At 41.8% G+C, this 22,516-nt stretch overlaps 1 long non-coding RNA gene across 1 annotated transcript; it reads right to left on the bottom strand.

Moving 5' to 3' along the window:
- Positions 1–511: 511 nt before the first annotated feature.
- On the bottom strand, positions 512–17,020 carry LOC123577818. The gene is made up of 2 exons (XR_006702104.1): positions 16,193–17,020; positions 512–597 (listed from the first exon to the last, which is right to left on the bottom strand). It is a non-coding gene; the product is annotated as an uncharacterized LOC123577818 (long non-coding RNA).
- Between the last annotated feature and the right edge of the window lie 5,496 nt (positions 17,021–22,516).

The following is a 22,516-nucleotide window of genomic DNA, read 5'->3' as shown; positions in this document are numbered from 1 at the left end:
CCCCTTCTTCCCAAACCTCACACTCTACCAACATCCACTCTTCCTGAAAGCAAAGTTTTCACTCTACACGACCCATGTGGTGTAGTTTTTAGCATTCTAGTTGATAAGGATAGCCAGTATCTTTTTACCTTCACAGGCAGGGAACGACAATACATCTGGACTGCAACATCCCTGGGTTTCACAGAGTGCTTCATGTTTCCCACAAACCTTAAAGGCCGATTTGGATGATGGAAAGCGTTCTTCAGGCTCTACTTTGTTACAATGTGTAGATGATTTGCTTCTCTGCTCCCCTGCTCATGCCTCTTCACACAAAGACAACACCGCCCTGAGAAAACTTTTCATTTTAAAATGCCCATAAAATCTCCAAAAAAAACTAAAGTTTGCTCTAACTCAGGTTAGGTATTTAGTTCACCTGTTCTCAGAACAAGGCCCACATCTAGATCCAGGCAGACTCAAGGCATCCACAATCTCTCACAACTTAAATCTAAGAGCCAATTACAAGGTTTTCTTGGACTGGCTGTCTACTCTCAAAACTGAACTCAAAACTTCTCTCTTAAGGCTCAGCACAATGCAGGCTTTCAGACACCTGGGCAATATCTGAAAACGTGTAAAAAAAAAAGTAGTCCTTACCTCAAAAAGCAGGGAGAAAACACATGATTTCATGGTGCTGTACCCATGGTCCTGTACCCTCATGTCTCATCAAATTATACCCTTTAACTTGAGGCTTTGTTATATGTAAATTATACCTCATTAAAGAGAGTTTCAAAACATAAAATACTAGAAGCAAATGTTGCAAAGTTCCTTTAAAATCCTGAAGTGCATTGGTGATATGAGTCTGCCTGCCCATGTCTCAAAAATCCAAAATAATAAGACATTTAAAAAATTAATAATAGAAGAGTAAGCGGATCCTGAGCTCACCTTGTCCCATGTGTTCAACTACATAATATCCACATCCAAGTCCATGAACCAGAGAGCAATCCAAAGACTGGCAGAAGACACTCCACACCTAAATAGAGAGAACCTGCATCAGAAAGGTTACGAAGGTCAGAAAGGTAGAGTCTGGCTGCCTGCAGAATGGGCAGAGAACGTGAGCCCTCACACCATGGAGCTCACACAGTGAAGACTAATCTCCATAACATTTGGCATTAAAACCCAGAGGGGCTGAATTTCCTTGAGTTTAGATCCTGGAGCTTTGGAGGTCAGCTGACCCAGCACTGGGTGATCCAGGAAGATGAGTGATAGCCAGATCCCTGTCTGTGTAGAGAGGCAATGTAAACATGGCATTGTACACAATGCAGAGGCAACAGGAGACAGGTGTATTCATGCTGATTCCTGAGTGTGTTGGAGGACTTCTCCAACAATGAGGGAGCTCACAGGCACCATTCTTCTCCCCCAGCCTCCAAGAATAAGCATAGAAGCACCCACCAGAGGGTGAGGCTGCACAGACACTTGCTACCTAACCTGTTAGCAGTGCGCCAGTCCCAAGGGTTCACTAGGGGCTCAACAAACCAAGCCTGCTGGTCTCAGGGAAAACATTTTTCAAACCACAAGCGCACCCTGTCTGACAAGCTGCATGCATAGCTGCCACAGCACGCTATGCACATCTGCACCTCACCCAGCTGTGCATATCTAGGCATCCTCATCTGTCTCACCCAGCCACATGTCCCCAGGCACAGACGTGCTCTGTGCATATCCTCACGCCCCTAGCTTCCACCGCTGGTCCACAGTCCCCAGCCACCAAAGGACATCGGGAAATCTGGCACAGGACTAGTAGCCCTGTGCAATTTTGTTAGCAGTCCTGCACTGCTCCCAAGTTACTCAACGGGCATACCACCTCACAGCTGGCCTGCCTGGGTCCCACTGGCACAACCGAGTGTAAGCACAGTCGGCACGCAATCAGTGTAGACATCTACACTGAAAGGAAAAGTAATACAGACACAGCAGCATGGAATGAGCAATACCCATACGATATTCTCCTGAAGGTCCAGGGCCTATAAATGGAGACGTGCACTACTGAGGACTCCAGGACCTCTTTTTCATACCACTGTTAATTTCAAGATCAGAAGGCACAGCTGACTTTCTCAACACAGATAAACAGACCCAGAGAGATCAGACAAAATTGACACACAGAGATGTTTATCCACAATGAAAGACCTAGTCAAAGTCACAGCCAGAGATCTAAGCCAAAGAGATATTAGTAACATACCTGATATGGAATTTAAAGCAATGATCATAAGGATACTCACTGGAGTTGTGAAATGAGTAGAAGAGTGAGACCCCTGACAGAGAGATAAGAAATAACACAGTACACATTGAGGACACAATAAAGGAGAAACACGCTAGCTGGAATGAACAGAGGGATGGAAGAAGCAGCCAAACAAACTAGTGCCCTCGAAGACTGAGTGATGGAAATTAATCACACTGAACCAAAGAGAGAGCACGGAATTCTGCAACGTGACATGAGACTAAGGGAACTCAGTGACCACAGGAAAGCTAATAATATTCATATTGTAGGACTCCCAGAAGGAAGAGAATTTGGGGCCAAAAATTTATTCGAGGAAATAATAGCTGAAAATGTCCCTAACTGGGGGAGGGAAACAAACATCCACATCCGGGAGACTAGAGAACTCCCATCAACATCAACAAAATCAGGCCAACACACAAACATATTGTAACCAAACTTGCAAATTACAATGACAATTAAGAAAAACTCTTAAAAGCAGCAAGACAAAAGACCTTAACTTAGAAGGGAAGACCCATGAGGCTAGCTACATATTTCTGAACAGAAACTTGGCAAGCCTGAAGTGAATGACATCACATATTCAAAGTGCTGAATGGAAAAATTAGCAGCCAACAATATTCTATCCAGCAAGGCTATCCTTCAGAATGGAAGGAGACACAGACTTTCCCAAACAAAAACTAAAGGAGTTTGTACCACTAAACCAGTCCTGCAAGAAATATTAAGAGGGATTCTTTGAGTGGAAAGGAGAGACCAACAGTGACAGTTTACAGGTAGAAGACACAAATCAAGCAAAAAATGAATATTTCTGCAAAAAAAAAAATCAGTTAAGGAACTCAGAGAAAGGGATTTGAATTGTAATAACCTCTACCAAAAACCTAGGGAGGAGAAAATAATGGGTGCAAAGGTAAATGACCATCAACTTAATACAAACTGCTAAATGCAGAAGAGGTTATATAAACACCTAACAGTAACCATATACTAAAACCAATCATAAATATGCTAAGAATAGAGATAAGGAAATCGAAATATATCACTAAAGAAAATAAGCAAAACATGAAAGAAAGGCAAGAAAGGATCAGAGAAAATCATTAGAAACCACAGCAAAACAGGCAATAAAATGGCAATACGTACATCCATATCAATCATTACTTTGAAGGTAAATGGATTGAATGCTCCAATCTAGAGACATAGGGTGTAAGAATGAATGAAAAAACAGATTTATATGCCTACAAGTGACCCACTTTACACCTCAAGAATGACAGTGAGAGGATAGAGAAACATTGCACACATTAATGTCAAATGAAACCTGGAGTAGCAATACTTGTATCAGAAAAAAAATAACACTTAAAAAACGTACATAACAAGAGACAGAGGAGGACACTATATAACAGTAAAGGGTACAATCCAAAAAGAAGATATAACAAGTGTAAATATATCCCACAATTCAATGGGATTTATTCCCAAGCTGCAAAGGTGGTTCAATATTTGCATATCAACCAATGTGACACAATACATCAACAGGAGAAAGGATAAGGACCATATGATTGGGGCACCTTGGTGGCTCAATCCTTTAACAGTCTGACATCAGCTCAGGTCATGACTTCATAATTCGTGAGTTCAAGTCCCGTGTCAGACTCTGTGTTGAAAGCTCAGAGCCAAGAGCCTCCTTCGAATTCTGTGTCTCCCTCTCTCTCTGCCCCTCCCCTGCTTATGCTCTGTCTCTCTCAAGATTGATAAACTTTAAAAGAAAAGAACCATATGATCATTTCAATACATGCAAAAAGGAGCATTTGACAAAGTACAACATCCATTCAGGATTATAACCCCCTAAAGTAGGTTTACAGGAAACATACATCAACTTAATAAAGGATATCTATCAAAACCCTGCAGTTATAATCAACCTTAGTGGGGAAAATCTGAGAGCTTTTCCTGTAAGGTCAGGAAGAAGACAGGATGTTTATTCTTACCACTTTTAATAAATTACTGGAAGTCCTAGCCACAGCCAGCAGACAAACGAAATGAAACTAAACTAAACTCAAATAAACTAAACTAAACTAAACTAAAATAAAATAAACTAAAATAAAATAAAAAGAAATCCAAATCTGGAGGAAGTGAAGCTTTCACACTTTGCAGAATACATGACACTATATATAGAAAACCCTAAAGAGTCCACCCAATAACTGCTAGAACTGATAAATGAATTCAGCAATGTCACAGGATACAAATCACTGTACAGAAATCTGTTGCATTTCTAGAAAACCATACTGAAGCAGTAGAAATAGAAATTAAGAAAACAGTCCTATTTACACTTGTACACCAAATAATAAGATAACTATGAATAAATCTAACCAAAGTGGTGAGCGACCTATACTCTGAAAAGTATAAAACAGTGATTAAATTCAAGATGACACAAAGAAATGGAAGGACATTCCATACTCATGGGTCGAAAGTACAAATATAGTGAAAATGTCTATGCTTCCCAAAGCAATTGACACAATTAATGCAATTTCCATCAAAATACCAACAACATTTTTCACAGAACTAGAACAGTCCTAAAATTTGTATGGAACCACAAAAGACCCCAGTCTTCAAAGTGAACAACCTTTATGTGAAGTGGTAATTATGGATGGCGTTATGCCTCTGGACCTTCTGCTCCAAAACACAGTAACTCTGGCCTAAGCATTTGAACAAACGTTAGACATATCCCAACCAAGGATCATTCTACAAAATACATTCTACAAACGTACCCTCAAAACTTTGCAGATTATGTAAAATATGGAAAAATCTAAAAATTGTCATGGCCAAGTGGAGCCTAAGGAGACAGGATGAGGGTAATGTGCCAGCTAGGATGAGTCTGGGACAGAAGTTAAAACCGAAGAAATCTGAATACAAATATAAACTTTAGTTAATACTACCATATCTCACAAGATATTGATTGTGATTGTGTATCAACTCATATGATATCAATAGTCAGAAAACAGGGGCGCCTGGGTGGCGCAGTCGGTTAAGCGTCCGACTTAAGCCAGGTCACGATCTCGCAGTCTGTGAGTTCGAGCCCCACATCAGGCTCTGGGCTGATGGCTCAGAGCCTGGAGCCTGTTTCCGATTCTGTGTCTCCCTCTCTCTCTGCCCCTCCCCCGTTCATGCTCTGTCTCTCTCTGTCCCAAAAATAAATAAACGTTGAAAAAAAAAAAATAGTCAGAAAACAGTCTGTTGTATGTAGAGACTCAATAATATCTTCCCAATTTTTCTGGTAACTAGAAACCCAACATGAATGAAAAGATTATTAGTAATCATGGTTTTATGTTTGCAACACATGATATTATATGACTAGTTCTAATATTAGTTACTAGTGATGGACATGTACCTATTCTTGTTGTTCTTACTATTAATTTAAATAATAGCATTCATGGTAGAGAAAACGGAATGCATGATAAACACTTCATAGAAACATCTACTTTACATATTTTAAGATAAAAACGCATGTGTATACCACTGTATTATGTGGTATGTAAATTAAGTGTTTTTCTGATCTTGAGCGAGCATGTCATTGAAAGGCTTTCCATAAAGGTGGTTATCCTAGATAATGAATGATACTCAGATTTTACAGGATATACTTCACTTCATGCCTGAACATTGTCAAAACTAAAAATGTACACAGAGCCAGATGAATCATTGTGACTGGCTCACTTATTATAAAGAATCCTTGCTTTAATATTTTCACACATATTTTTTATCAGAAATACAAGAGAATCAAATGGTTCCAAATCAAAGAGATATTCAAAGACTGGAAGAACAATAGGGATTTCAAGGGGTTTCAGAAGGATAAGATGTGACAATGAAGTGGCAGTCACAGGCAAGCAGCTTTTTCTGGTCCACTTTGACAGGTTTGCATGAGGATATGTGACTTGCCAAAGGGTAAGTTCCGGAAGTACCAGAGGGAAAGACAACGCTTTATGGAGAGGTGACTTGGAAAATGTGCTTCTGTGCCTAAATGATCACTCAGCAACCTCGCTGGGGGTCCCTGGGTGAAAGACTTCTAAAGGTCAGCAGGGACCTAGACTCACAAAGATCTTAGTAACATAGATCAAAGTAGCTTAGAGCCACAAAGATCTTAGAGCCACAGAGTTGATCTTCCTCTATGATCAGGAGATAGTTACAGTGTCACAGGATATGATCACCGGGCCGGCAGTAGATGGCTAAAATATTATTTAGGGCTATACATTTAATTAAAGATGTATACATACAATTTGGCTTTAGAATGTTAAGAAAAATCGCAGGCCCATCATGGAGTTACTTACTTTAAGCACCCATGTAGCTAAACCTAATTTCATTCCTGTAGGAATGTAACCTCTAACCAGTCAGCAAAGAATTTCCTGGCCAGTGGTGGAAATAAAGCTCACAGATCCTTGCCATTCTCCTCAGAGAGGCAGTCTTGCCTAAATAAGGTATTCCATGCCACTAATTTTTTTTTAAGTTTATTAATTTTGAGAGAGAGAGAAAGAGAGCACATGCAAGGGAGGGGCAGGACAAGAAGGAAAAAGAGAATCCCACGACCAAGAGGTCATGATCTGATACGGGATCAAGAGCCAGACACTTAACCAAACCATCCAGGCACCCCGAGAATGTGGAGTTTCAAAGGTTAGAAGCCTTGGCTGGGATACAGCCCTGAGGACACTGGCCTACTCCTGAAGAGAAGGCAGCAAACAACTTGCAGGCAGATGGCATGGAAACAGTGATCTGGACAAAGCCTGGTGCACACAGTGGGGAGATTATACACTCATCGTGGAGAGCATACTTGAGAAGCAGTGTTCACAAGGAGGGGACAAAGAGCTAGGACAGAGGAGCTGCCTGGCACCATTTCCCTGCTCTGCCCTCGCCCCCTCTCCCCGCCCCCCCAGGATAAACACAGAGCTAAATGCTGGAAACAAGGCGATTCCCACACTGGCTGCCCAAGTTGTTTACACCAATCCCACCTTCCTGTGCTCTGGCAAGACTGGCCTTCTAGGTCATTCAGGGTTGCCTCAGTCCCAATGGAGCTGGCCCCTTCACCAGAAGACCAGGTGAAGCCCATGACCACACCACCTCTCTTGACCAAAGAGTTGTGCAGGGCTTCACTTCTACTAGCAGTCGTTTCAAGTCTCATTTAACAAGCAGATCAGAGCAGACCTAGATCAGATCACCACATTCTGGCCGAGGACCCTACCTTCCCCATACAACTGACCTGAAGGATAGTGCAGCCAGAACACAAAACAGTGCACGCAACACACACCACAGACACTCCCTGATGTGCCAGGCCCTGGACATAGGATGACCTCCTCTTCATAAAATCATTCAACTCACAGGCAGGTAACGCAATGAGCTTTGGAACACAAAGATGGCAAATACTCAACCAAAATTCCAAGACAAGAGGAAGGCATCCCAAATGAAAGAACAAGATAAGGTCATGGGCAGAAAAATGGAGGGAACACTTCCAAACTCATTCTATGAGGCCAGCATGGCCTTGAGTCCAAACTGGACAAAGACCCCACTAAAAAGGAAAACTACAGACCAATTTCCCTGATGACCATGGATGCAAAAAATCTCAACAAAAAGTGGCAAACTGGATCCAACAACACATAAAAAGAATTATTCAGCACAATGAGGTGGATTTTATTCCTGGGATGCACAACCGATTCAATATCTGCAAATCAACTGATGTGATATATCACATTGATAAAAGAAAGGATAACAACCACATGATCCTCTCAATAGATGCAGAATAAAAATTTGACAAAATGCAGCAACATCCTTTCTTGATGGGAAAAAAAAAAAAACAACCTCATGAAAGGAGGGATAGAAGGATCGGGCCTCAATATGAGAATGTCCAGATATGAAAGTCCCACAGCTAATAACATCTTCAATGGGGAAAAACTGAGAGATTTCCCCCTAAGGTCAGGAACATGACAGGGATGTCCATTCTCAGAACTGTTATTCACCAGTCTGTTGGAAGTCGTAGCCTCAACAATCAGACAACAAAAAGAAATACAAGGTGTCCAAGTTGGCAAGGAGGGGTCAAACTTTGCCTCCTCACAGATATGATACTCTCCGTGGAAAATCCAAACGACTCCACCAAAAAACTCTAGGACTGATACAGGAATTCAGAAAAGTCTCAGAATATAAAATCAATATACAGAAGTTGATTGCATTTCTATACACCAATAATGAATCAACAGAAAGAAAATTAAGGAACTGATCTCATTTACAACTGCACTGAAGAGCATAAAATACCCAGGGATAAATCTAACCAAAGAGGTAAAAGATCAGTACATCAAAACAATAGAGGGGCGCCTGGGTGGCTCAGTCGGTTAAGTGTCGACTTCGGTTCAGGACATGATCCCGCGTTTGCGGGTTTGAGTCCTGTGATGGGCTCTGTGCTGACAGCTTGGAGCCTGGAGCCTGCTTCAGATTCTGTGTCTCCCTCTCCCTGCCTCTCCCCTGCTCACGGGCTCTTGCTCGTTCACTCACTCTCTTAAAAATAAATAAACATGAAAAAATTAAAAGAACAACGATACATCTATGAAAGTAGTTGAAGAAGACACAAAGAAACAGAAAAACAGGGGCGCCTGGGTGGCGCAGTCGGTTAAGCGTCCGACTTCAGCCAGGTCACGATCTTGCGGTCGTGAGTTCGAGCCCCGCGTCGGGCTCTGGGCTGATGGCTCAGAGCCTGGAGCCTGTTTCCGATTCTGTGTCTCCCTCTCTCTCTGCCCCTCCCCCGTTCATGCTCTGTCTCTCTCTGTCCCAAAAATAAATAAACGTTGAAAAAAAAAATTAAAAAAAAAAAAAACAGAAAAACATCCCATGCTCATGAATTAGAAGAACAAATATTGTTAAAATGTCAATACTACCCAAAGCAATGTACATATTCAATGTAATTCCTATCAAAATAACACCAGCATTCTTCACAGAGCTAGAACAAACAACCCTAAAATTTGTATGGAACCAGAAAAGACCCCAAAGAGCCAAAGTAATGTTGAAAAAGAAAAAAACAAACCTGGAAACATTACAATTCTGGACTTTATGGTGCATCAGAAAGTGATAATCATCAAGACAGTATGTGACGGGCACAAAAACAGACACATAGATTAAAGGAACAGAAGAGGGAACCCAGAAATGGACCCTCAAAAATGGCCGAGTAATCTTTGACAAAACAGGAAAGAATAAGCAAAGGAAAAAAAAGAGTCTCTTCAGCACATGGTACTGGGAAAAATGGACAGTGAGAAGAATCAAACTGGACTATGTTCTTAAACCTCTGGGTCTCTCTCTGTCTCTCTCTCTCTCTCTCTGACTCTCTCTCTCACACACACACCTCAAAATGGATGAAAGATCTAAATGTAAGACAGGAGACCATCAAAATCCTCGAGGAGAAAGGAGGCAACCTACCTCTTTGATCCTGACTGCAGCAACATGTTGCTTGTCAAGTCTTCAGAAACAAGGGCAATAAAAACCAAAATGAACTATTGGGACCTCAAGATAAAAAGCTTCTGCACAGCAGAGGACACAATCAACAAAACTAAAGGAAACTGAATGGAATGGGAGAAGATATTTGCAGGTGACAGATAAAAGGTTAGTATCCAAAATCTATAAAGAACTTATCACACTCAACACCCAAAAACCAAATAACCCAGTGAAGAAATGGGAAAAAGACATGAAGAGACACTTTAACAAAGATGACATCCAGATTGGTCACACATGAAAAGATGCTCAATCTCACTCGTCATCACTGAAATACAAATCAAAACCACAATGAGATATCCCCTCACACCTATCAGAATGGCTAAAATTAACATCTCAGGAAACGACAGATGTTGGCAAGCATGCAGAGAAAGGGAACGCTTTTGCAATGCTGGTGGGAATGCAAAGTGGTGTAGCCATTCTGGAAAATAGTATGGAGATTCGTTACAAAAAAACAATAAGAGAACTACACTACGACCCAGCAATTGCACTAATAGGCATTTATCCATAGGATACACTAACGCTAACTCGAAGAGGCACATGCACTCCAATGTTTATAGCAGCACTATCAACAATAGCTAAATTATTCAAAGAGCCTGAATGACCATTGAGAGATGAATGGATAAAGAATATGTGGTATATTCATACAGTGGAATATTACTCGGCAATCAAAAAGAGTGAAATCTTGCTATTTGCAACAAGGTGGATGGAACCAGACTTTATTATGCTAACCATAATACGTCAGAGAAAGACACACATCATATGATTTCTCTTGTCTGTGGAATTTAATACACTGATGTACATAATGAAAGGAAAGCAAAAATAAGATACAAACAGAGAGGGAGTCAAACGATAAGGGACTATTAAATAGAGGGAAGAAGCTCAGGACTCCAGGAGGGTTTCTGAACAGGGGTATGGGCTAAATAGGTGATGGGCACTCGGGGGGGGGGGGGGGGGCACTTGGGATGAGTACTGGATATATTTTGTAATTGATGGTCACTAAATTCTAATCCTGAAACTATATTCCACTATAAGGTAACTAACTTGGGCTTAAATTTTAACAAAAAAGAAATATTAAAAATAAGTTAAAAAAAATGTACTACCAGTCAAAAGAAAAGAATATTTAAATCAGACTCTTGGAGTGGAAATGAAAGACCAAAAGTGTTACAGACAAGAAAGGATCAGAGAAAACATGAAGAAACAATGGCAAAACAACTAGTAGAATGTCACTAAATATATACCTATCAATAATTACTCTGAATGTAAATCGACTAAATGCTCCAATCAAAAGACAAGGATAGGGTGTCACAATGGACAAAAACAAAACAAAACAAAACAAAAAAACAAAAAAACAAAAAAACAAAAAAAACAAGACCTATCTAGATGATGCCTACAAAGCCTTATTTTCACATATGTCACCTGAAGATTTGAAAGGAGGGAATGAAAAGCATTTATCATGACAATAATGTCAAAAGAAAGCCAGTAGCAATACTTATGTTAGGCAAAATAAACTTTAAAACTGAGAGTGTAGTTTGGTACCCTTTGGGTCAATACCTACTAGTAAAATTGCATACACCCAATATTTAGCAACATTATCAACGGTAGACATACTATGGAAAAAGCCCAAGTATCCATCAACTGATGAAGGTATAAAGAACTTGTGGTGTGTGTGTGTGTGTGTGTGTGTGTGCATGTATACGCACATGTGCTCACGTGTATGCTCATATATACATACATATATACATACGTATATACAATGAAATGTAACTCAGCTTCAAAAAGAATGAAATCCTGCCACTTGCCACGATGTGGATGGACCTAGAATTTATTATGCTAAGTGAAATATGTCAATCAGTGAAAGACACATATATGATTTCACTCATGTGGAATTTAAGAAACAAAACAGATGAAAACATGGGAAGGGGGCAGGAAAAGAGAAGAGTGGTAACAAACCACATTAGTCTCTTAACCATAGAGAAAAAAAGTGAGGTTTGATAGAGGGAGATGTGTCGGCGCTGGGCTAGATGGCAGACGAGTATTAAGGAGAGCACTTGTTGTGATGAGTACTGGGTGTTGTTAGTAAGGGATGAATCACTGGATTCTACTCCCAAAACAGAGAATACACTCTATGTCAACTAAGACTTAAATTAAAAAAAATAAATAAAGCTGTAACGAGAGATGAAGATAGACACTATCTCATACTAAAAGGGACAACCAAACAAAAAGATCCAATGATTGTAAATTTTGATGCACCCAATATGCAATCACCAATATATAAAACATTTAACAAAACCATAAAGGAATTTATAAAAATATAACGATAATAGAGGACATTAACACATCAGTCACATCAATGGACAGAACCTGTAAACAGAAAATCAACAAGGAAACAATGGCTTTGAATGACACACTGGACCAGATGCGTTTCACAGATATATTCAGAACACTCCATACTAAAATGGCAGAGTACACATTCTTTTCAAGCGCACATGGGGCATTCTCCAGAAATGATCACATTCTAGGTCACAAATCAGGCCTTAACAGGTACCCAAAGACAGAGATCAGACCAAGCATCTTTTCTGACCACAAAGCTAGGAAACTTGAAGTTAACCACACACACACACACACACACACACACACACACACACACACACACACACACAAAGGGGGAAAGACCACAAATAAAGGGAGGTTAAATAACATGCTACGAAATGAATGGGTCAAACAGGAAATCAATGAGAAAATACACTGAAACAAATAAAAATGAAAATACACTGGTAAAACCTTTGGAATGCGGCAAAAGCAGTCTACGATGGAAGTATATAGCAATACAAGCGTACCTTAAAGAGCAAGAAAAATCTCAAACACTCCTAACTTACCACTAAAGGAATGAGAAGAACAGCAGAAGGAAGGAAATAGAGATTAAGGAAGAAATAAGGGATATACAAACCAAAAAGACACTAGACCAAACCAGTGAAACCATGGGCTGGTTCCTTGATAACAGTAATCAACATGAAAACCTCCTTGGCAGAGTTTTCACAAAGAAGAGAGAAAGGACTCAAATAAATAAAATCACAAATAAGAAAGGAGAAACAACAGTCAACACCACAAAAATACAATTAGAAGATAATATTATGAACAACTATATGCAACAAATTGGACACTCTGAGAAAAATGGACAAATTCCTAGAAACACACAAACTACCAAAACTGAAACAGGAAGATACATAAAATCTGAAAACAGAAAGAAATCAAATCAGTAAGAAAAAAATAATGTCCCCCCAAAGCAAGAGTTCGGGGCCAGATGGCCTCACTGATGAATTCTACCATCCATTTAAGGAAGAGGTAATATGTATTCTCCTCGAATTATTACAAAAGATAAAAAAAGAAGGAAAACTTACAAATTCATCTTATGAGGCCATCATTACCCTGATACCAAAACCAGATAAAGCCTCCACTAAAACCGAAAACTGCTGGGGTGCCTGTGTGGCTCGGTCAGTTTACTGTCCAACTCTTAATTTTGGAATAGGACATTATCTTGCGGTGCATGGGTTCAAGTCCCACATTGGACCCTGCGTTGACAGTGTGGAGCATGACCAGGATTCTTTCTCTCCCTGTCTCTTTGCCCCTCCCTTACTTTTATGTACTCTTATCTAAAGAAATAAACATTTAAAAAAATGTTTAAAAAATTTTAAATAAAACTGCAGACCAATAGCCTGATGAGTATGTATGCAGAACTTCTCATTAAAATACCTTCAAATTAAAGTCAACAATACATTAATAGAATCATTTACCATAATCAAGTGGGATATATTCCTGGCCTGCAAGGGTGGTTCCACATTCACAGATCAATCAACATGATGCACCACAGTAATAGAAGAAAGGATAAGAACAATATGATGCTTTCCGCAGATGCAGGAAAACCATTTGACAAAATGTCACATCCATTCATGATAAAAAACCTCAGCAAAGTAGATTTGGACTCAACCTACCTACACATATAAAGGTCATCTAGGAAAAATCCACAGCTCATCTTATCCTCAATGGGGAAAAATTGAAAGTTTTTCCTCCAAGGTCAGGGACAAGACAAGGATGACCCCTCTCACCACTATTATTCCACATAGTACAGGAAGTCCTAGCCACAGCAATCAGACAAAAAAAAGAGATAAGAGGCATCCAAATTGGCAAGGAAGAAGTAGCACTTTCGCTGTTTGGAACTGACATGATGCTCTCTATAAACAACATGAAAGACTCCAATGAAAATTGCTAGGATTGATATATGAATTCGACAAATCACAATATGCAGAAATCAATGTACATAAATCTATGGCATTTCTATAGACGAGTGATGAATTAACAGAAAGAGAAAGTAAGGGATCCATCCCATTGACAGTTGCACCAAATACCCCAAGATACCTAGAATGAACCTAACCAAAGAGGTGAAAGACCTGTACTCTAAAGGCTATGAAACACTGATGAAAGAAATGGAAGAGGACACAAAGAAAAGGAAACATATTTCACCCTCATGGATGGGAAGCAGAAAATACTGTTAAAATGTCCACACTCCTGAAAACAATCTACATATGTAATGAAATCCCTATCACACTAACAAAACCATTTGTCACAGAACTACAACAAATAATCCCAAGATTTGTATGGAACAACAAAGACTCCAAACAGCAAAAACAAAATTGAAGAAGAAAACTAAAGCTGGAGGCATCACAATTCCAGACTTCAGGTTATATTAAAAAGCTGTACTGAACAGAACAGTATGGTACTGGCAAAAAACAACAACAACAACAACAACGACAACAACTACACACAAACGCAGAGATCAATAGAACGGAAACGCAGAAGTGAACTCAAACCTATATGGTTAATTAATTCTCAACAAAGCAGGAAAGTATATCCAATGGGGAAAAAAAAGATAGTCTTGGGACACATGGGTGGCTGCAAAGCGTGTGACTGTGGATTCAGCTCAGGTAATGATCTCAGGGCAGTGCAAAGCATGTGTGGAATTCTCTCTCCCCATTTCTCTCTGCCCCTCTTCTGCATTCTCTCTGTCTCTCAAAAATAGATACATAAACTTAAAAAAAATCTCCTCAACATATGGTTTTGGAAAAACTAGACAGCAACCTGCAAAACAAAACAAGACCAACAACGCCACCTTCTTACAACATACACAAAAATAAATCCAACATGGATAAAGACCTATGTGTGAAACCTGAAACCATAAAAATCCCAGAGGATAATTAACACAGGCAGTATCTTAATTGACATTGGCTGTACAAACATCTTTGTAGATATATCTCCTGAGTTAAGGGAAACACAAGCAAAAATAATGGGACTTCGTAAAAATAAAAAGCTTCTGTCACCAAGGAAATAATCAACAAAACTAAAACACCTACAGAATACTATTTGCAAACGACATCTGATTAAGGGTTAGTGTCCAAAACATATAAAGTCATACAGCACCCAAAAAAGGAGAAATCTGATTTAAAATGGGCAGAAGACACGAATGGACATTTTCCCAAGGAAGACATACACATGGCCAAGAGACATATGAAAAGATGCTCAACAATACTGATCTTCAGGAAAATACAATTCAAAAGTACAATGAGATAACACATCACATCTGTCAGAATGACTGAAATCAATGAATGATGAAACAGCAGGTGTTGCCAAGGATGTGAGGAAAGAGAAACCCTCTTGCACTGTGGGTAGGAATGCAAACTGGTGCAGCCACACTGGAAAACACCATGGAGATTCATAAAAAAAAAAATGGAAATGGAACTACCTTACGATCCAACAATTTCACTACGAGGTATTTATACAAAGAATACAAAAATAATTCTTCAAAGGGATACATGCACCATGATGTTTACAGCAGCATTTTCCACAACAGCCAAATTACAGAAACTTCCCAAGCATCCATCAACTGATAAATAAATTGAGATGTAGTATATGGAATGTAATATTATTTAGCCGCAAAAACATGAAATCTTGTCATTTGCCACGAGGTGGATGGAGAGAGAATGTTATGCTGGGTGAAATAAGCCTGTCAGAGAAAGACAAATACCCAATGATTTCACTAATACATGGCAAGAAAACAAAACAAAGGGGGGGGGGGAGGAGACAAACGGACTCTTAACTAGGAAACAAACTGAGGGCTTCCACAGCGAGGTGAGGGAATGGGTGAAACAGCTGCTGGGGATTAAGAAGTGCACCTGGGATGAGCACCGGGTGACGTGTGGAAGGGTTGCTCTATATTGGACGCCTGAAACCAATATTACACTGTGTCTTTACTCACTGGAATTGAAATTAAAAGATCACATAAGGTTAATGACAGGAACCTACCAGGTTTTCTGTAGTTTTCAATCACTTCACTAGGTTGGAAAAATAACCATGAAATTTTTAAAAAAGCACGTATGACATGGGGGCAGTTTGTGCCCTTACCTCGGTCTCTGGTTCCAGCAGGACTCAGAAACTGGGTCCCAGCTCATTCTTCTAGAAGGTCGTGAGACGAGCATTTCATGTATCCACGTCCTAATTGAATGCAGCTCCCGTTCTTCTGAACTTCTTTCAGGGTTTCTTCCCGGAAACAAGCCTGAATCTGGAACAAACCATCGACTGCATCTATGAGGTGATGTCGTGGGACCCCGCAATCCACGAGTTCTTTAGTAAAATCCGTCTTGTTCAAATACTGTCTGGGAAGGAGAGGAATGAAACACGGGAACAGCCCAGAAAATGCAAGTGCCTGTGCAGCTCAGCAACCAGCTTGACCAGGGAAGCCACCCAGCGTCCCCTCCTCAGCACTTAGTACAACAAGGCAGATACTCTCTGGGACTCAGGAGATGCCAAGTTGCTGCAAAGCTCCCAAGGTCTCCCCTGGGGTGGGCGGCAGAACGCGCTGGAAAGGCAGCTCTGCTCTCTGTCCTGAGGCAGCAGCAGAGGCGCTGGGCTCTCTGGAATAAATAGAAGCCCTTCCTGCTCTGAAGTGCCCTGGGTCAGAAAAGCCGATGGTGCGCCTCTGCTGGCCATCACTGCCTCGGCAGAGGAACCCGCCCCTCCGGGTCTGTGGTGCTCGAGCTCTCTCTGCTGGCCACCATGGGAATTCCTGCAATGTTGAAGACCCTGGTGGCTCAGCTGAGGGACCGAAGGTGCTCTGGGCAACTAAGCCTGTTCTCTACGCTGGGAAGGGTCTTAGTGACAGGGCCTAGGGCACAAAGAAATCTTTTCCTTCTCCTTTCTTGTGAGTGAAGAATGAAACCAAATTTATTAACGTAATGACACCATTCTTAATGCTTTAAAGCAATGTTCCCAGAAAAATAGACTGCCAATTTACACATGCTGAACAAGAGGTCATTGTGTTGACCACCTAAGTGTTTAGGTTAGATAAAGAATGGACACCTTTGAGAGAGAGATACCGGCTTCCAGCTATGGAATGAATGTGTCCTAGGGATACTAGAGACAGCCAATGGAAGAGAGTCAATCCTGTAATAATACTGTTGCATGCTTTCACATGATAGCTACACTTGTGCTAAAGTACAACATAATTTATAGACAAATGGAAGGACTACAATGTATGCCTGAAACTAATACAACAAATGTGTGAAGAATATTTCAATTAAAAGTTGACATCCTTTACGCTATCTTCAATTTCTCTTTCTTTGCCAATAAACTATCATTCCTGGGGCGCTTGGGTGGCTTACTTGGTGAAGCGTCCGACTTCCACTCAGGTCATGATCTTGCTGTCCTTCAGTTTGAGCCCTGCGTCAGGCTCCGTCCTGACACCTCAGAGCCTGGAACCTGCCCCAGATTCAGTATCTCCAACTCTCTCCCCCATCCCCAACTCGGGCTCTCTCCAAAAAGGGAAAAAAGAAACATTAAAAATGAAAAATCATTCCTAATTTAGAATCTGTGAAATTCCATTTATACCAGATTCTCTAACATGACCATCTTGATGTTTAGAGCTTATCTGAAAAGTCACTAATAATATCTGATGACACATATGTGACAAGGTCAGAATGCAACTTACAGGGAGCTACACATCTGTTATGAATTTACGACATGTATCTGTGACTAATATTTCCAATGAAATGTGCTTTAGGGATATGGATGGATGAAATAATGTCCATCAGTCGTGTAGGTCAATTTCCTACAGGACCATTATGCTTTCAATTAGTAATTGTCATCCCTTCAAAATTAAAAGAAAGCTGGGACATAAAGTGTCTTTCAATGTGATGTAAGAGAAGACTATGGTGTTTTGAAGGGTTCACCTACCTTCTGGAATCCTCAGATTGGTTGTGGGCAGGAGGATAGCAACCCACGATTTGGATGCACACCGCTCGTTCCAGAGGGAGAATATGGACCTTATTGTCAATTTTTTTTTTTTTTATCAATATCGACAGTCCACCTCTGCCAGGTCCAGACTGCAGAACCTGGAGCAACACAATGCCTGTTGCCTGGGTTCAGAACATGAGGAACGCCAGCTGGTGGGGGCAGGGGGGAAATCCAACAGGGCCTGGGGCAGTGAGGGAGATGACCCTGGGACACCTCCCCACAGGGCTGGCTCTGGAGTTTAACTGCCAAAGAGCAGCACACTCTCCCTGAAGACATCCTTCTCCATGACAGAACATAATGCTGAGCCCCACAATTCCAGGAGAAATGACAGATACCCATATTTTCAATTGCAATGGCCACTGCAGAGCTTGGCCCCAGGGATGTTGGAGTCTTAGAGTCATGAAACTATGATGCTCATGATACCAGCCTTTTCTGCCCCAGCACTCAGAGACACTTCATACATCCCCTCTCCCCTGGCCCATCTCACCCCGTCCACGTACCTGGACCAGGTCTCCACTTTTCTCCTTGTACTTCCTCTTTGTCTCTGTTTCTCTCTAACCACACCTCTTTGTGTTTCTTCCTTTCACTCTCTCGGTCTTGCCCAATTCCCCTATCACTCATCCAGTTTCTCTCTCCTTACCTGCCTTTGTCCACCTCTCTCCAGGCTTCAGGCTATCTGCTCTGTGCATGCAGCCCTGTCCAGGAGCACAGGGAACTCCTGTCTCTCTCTCTCTCTCACATCATGTTTTGTCCCAGGCCCTGGTCAAAATGGAGGAGAATCCCCCATTCAGCAGCTGCCCATATTGACATTTGCTAAAGCAATGCTGGCTGCATGTGGACAGCCAGACATTTACCCTTGGTGGCCCAGGTATGACCCAAAAGCTGCTGGAGGGTTGGCTGCTTCCCTAAGCTAGAAGGAAAAAGGGGCTCACAGGGTTCAGGGTCCCTGAAGTAGATTGGATTAGTTGATGTAGAAGGAGCTCTATGCTCACACACAACTCTCCTGGGTGGTGTCGAAGGAACCTATCTCAGACCATGGACCTCTGCCCTCCCCATGCCTCAATATGGCATCAGGGGGAGCTTTATGGGACACCATGTGACTCGCCACAAAAATCGCACCATTTGCCCCCTTGGAGGCCACCTCGATTGGTGCTATTGGGGGAAGCTGGTAAGGTGCACAAGGGCACAAGAGCTGAATTAATGCAGGGCCTCCTTACTGGTCTCCTAAGTCCATTCCTCACCATCAGAAGAGACCCTTTCCTGGAGTCAGATACCTGCCCTGCTCATCAGCACAAACCTCATCAACTAGCACATGCGCCATGTGCTCATGAGCATCAATCTACAGATGAACAACCACCACCAGAGCTCCCTAAAGGATGTATCCAACCCCTCAGATGGAACTATTGGTCCCTTCCAGGCAATACAACCCAAAGAATGATCTGTCTTCTTCCACCAATACTATACATTCTACCTGTTGGTTAACTGCATATACAGGAACCCCAAAGTGTACACTTGATGGGGAATGAGTGTCGATTTTCCTGGAGGCAGACGCTGACGCAGAAACACAACTATGACAAGTGTATTAGGGGATATTAGGAAGGACAACGTGGAGGGGACGGGGTGGACAGGGAAAGCATTCAGACCAAGGGGCAGATTACACACCATCTCTAAATATATAATAACCACAGCTGGTTTGTAACGGTTCAGTGTGCTCTTCAAATTTCACACTGATTGCCCTCTATGTCAAACTGATTTTGAGTTATTGCAAAGGGATCTTCTGTTCTTCTCTCTGCGTTTTTTCTTCTTCAATACATCTGTGGCCTTGGACGAGCACATATTTGTCAGGGTGCATTTGTGTGTCTACCTGTAATGGAAGAGGATTATCTTCAGATCCCTAAACATCCATATTCTCATACTTATCTTTTCCTTCCTTGTAAAGTAGGACCTGAATTTTAATAGAAAAAACACAGGGGTCGTTGTTGTATCTTTGGAAACAGGAATTGCCAATCTCCCAACCTCAGGCATTATACCCTTAGTCTCATGAAACTGAATGAACATCTGTTGATGATCTTCTGTGTGCAGATACATTCGTTTCCACCCTGAGAAGGGTGAATGCCCACTCATCCCATACATTTTACAAATTCCTTATGCGCTTAACCACCTCTTCATCGCACTGACCTCAGAGACCAACATTATCCCTGCTTCTCAGATCACAAAGCTGATGCTCTGAGTTGAGGCTCTCCCCACTGAGAGCTGGCATTAGGTCTGAGACAAGAGGAACACACGCAAAGCCTCAGGAAATTGTGAGGGAAGTGTCGGAGATGCAAACCTTCAGGCAGGGTGGTGAATGCAGGTTCAGAGTTGCGGTGACAGGAGTCCAGCAGGGGTATTTCCTGGTCAACCCTGAATTCCCCACTAAGAGTGTGACTCAGGCTGGAGGCCAAGGAAGCCACACAGCTAATCTACAACCTTTCGTCACATTTAGTCTCACAGAGATACACACACTTAGGCACAGCCCAACATATTTATGTCCTGAGAAACTTGAGGAATCTTAACAGGGTCCTCAGCCAGCAGCACCCTTGCATTGAAAAGCCTGTGAGGCCATCTCTACATCTTCTCAAAGACTTAGCAAGACAGTAGATGAACATGCTGAACATGTCAACTCATACTGTTCACATCATCTTACAAATAGTCGAGGTGGAGGTCACTGAGGGCACCAAGGAGCTGGTGGTGGCTTATAGAGTCCATGAGCAGTGATAAAGGGGATCTGTGGGGAAGGGCCTGCAGGGTGGACCTGGGAAAGGAGGAGGTCCTCTTGAATCCGTAGGGACCTACAGAACAGAAGTGACAGGTATGTTGGTATGACAGACAGAAGCAGAATGCCCACAGGAGCTGAAACACAACGACGCAGGTGTCGGCACCTGGCCCCTTGTTCATTCACGGGTTCTAGTAGAATGCAACATCAGTGCCAGAAAACTCTACCCTCCCACAAGGTCCCACTTACAGCCTGAAGGTCTCACAAGGACCTCCTATGAGCTCCCACCTACAGCCTGAAGGTACCAGATGCCACAAGGAGAAACTACTGTCTCTACACATCACTGCACATGTTTACAAATGCAGAAAGCCAAGGAGTCCTGTTCTAGAAGATTGATGGCAGTAATGCCAGTCTAATAAAGGAACGTATTCCAGAGAGGCAGGCGTCTGTGCCCAGGATCCCTCTGGTGTCCTCTTCCACCAAATCTGCAGACTTTTTCTTTGCACATTGAGAACAGACAGAACGTGAAGGAATGAAAGAAAAGCCCAGCACCACACAGAGATTCAGGGCCACCCCAAGGTCAAAGCTCTACCTGCCACCCCATGCCTGTCCTTACTCTGCTTCCCTCACTGACAAAGACATCTTGTGTGCAAGGCCACAGAGACCTCTGAGGAGATGGGGATTCCTGGAGTCCTGCAGGGGGCCTAGAAATGTGTTTTCTGAGAGAAACACGTTACCTGTGCACATTCATTGGCCTCAGGTATGTTTATCTTATTTCACAGGTAATTCAGCTTTTAAATACAATATGGGTTGCAGAGCTATTTTGTCCCATTGTAAAAGAGAGGTAGAAATTCTACATAAAAGAATGAACAGAAACATGTCTCAATTTCAGGTGTAAAACTCCCATAAGGCATCATGAGACAAAGTACCAGTTGCAACTGCTCCCGGGACACAAGAGAACCTGCTCATATAAATACAACTGAAGAACTCTGTGAGGTACTGGCCCTGCAGGTAATTACTGATTCATTCACTTCACGACTGCAGTTCCACGTACATTTTTGGTTACACATGCCGCTACTGAAAATTCAGAGTATTTCCACCTAGGGGATAACTGGAGAAATTCTCTATCGCACATTGACCAACACAGAAGGACCAGTAATGAATTCTGAAATTTATCAAAGAACACTCAGCACTGCACAAAGCACACAATATAATGTTGGAAAGTGTTGTTATCTTTTCCAGTCACAAGGCTCATAGCAGACATTCTGAACAAATTCATGGCCTACTCTGAAATAGGGAAAAATGAAAATAATCAGGATAATCCCGTGTAAAGAAGGTGAGGAAGGAGTCAGATGCTCCAGAAGACTTGAGGGTGCAGTGGAGTGTCATCCTCCTCAAGTTATTTCCACAAACACAAAGTGATAGCCACGTGGTCCTCTGCCTCCACACACTTGCGGAGTCCAGAGGCACTACCTAACGTGATGATCTTCAACTGGAGAAGCCTGGAGGCTTGTGAGGATGTAAATCAAACAGTAAAAATACCAGAGGACATAGAAAACCAGACAAGGCCACATAAAAGTTTCCAGAAAGCATTGCATCTGAAATAGGCAACAGAATTTACCTCGTCTTTCTCTGCATCCATGGTAGAGACACAACTGATATTCCCCCGTGGGAGTTGCACC

This window comes from Leopardus geoffroyi, chromosome E2 (genome assembly GCF_018350155.1).
Source record: "Leopardus geoffroyi isolate Oge1 chromosome E2, O.geoffroyi_Oge1_pat1.0, whole genome shotgun sequence".
Classification (NCBI taxonomy): Eukaryota; Metazoa; Chordata; class Mammalia; order Carnivora; family Felidae; genus Leopardus; species Leopardus geoffroyi.
This window is presented reverse-complemented; position numbering and strand designations above follow the sequence as displayed.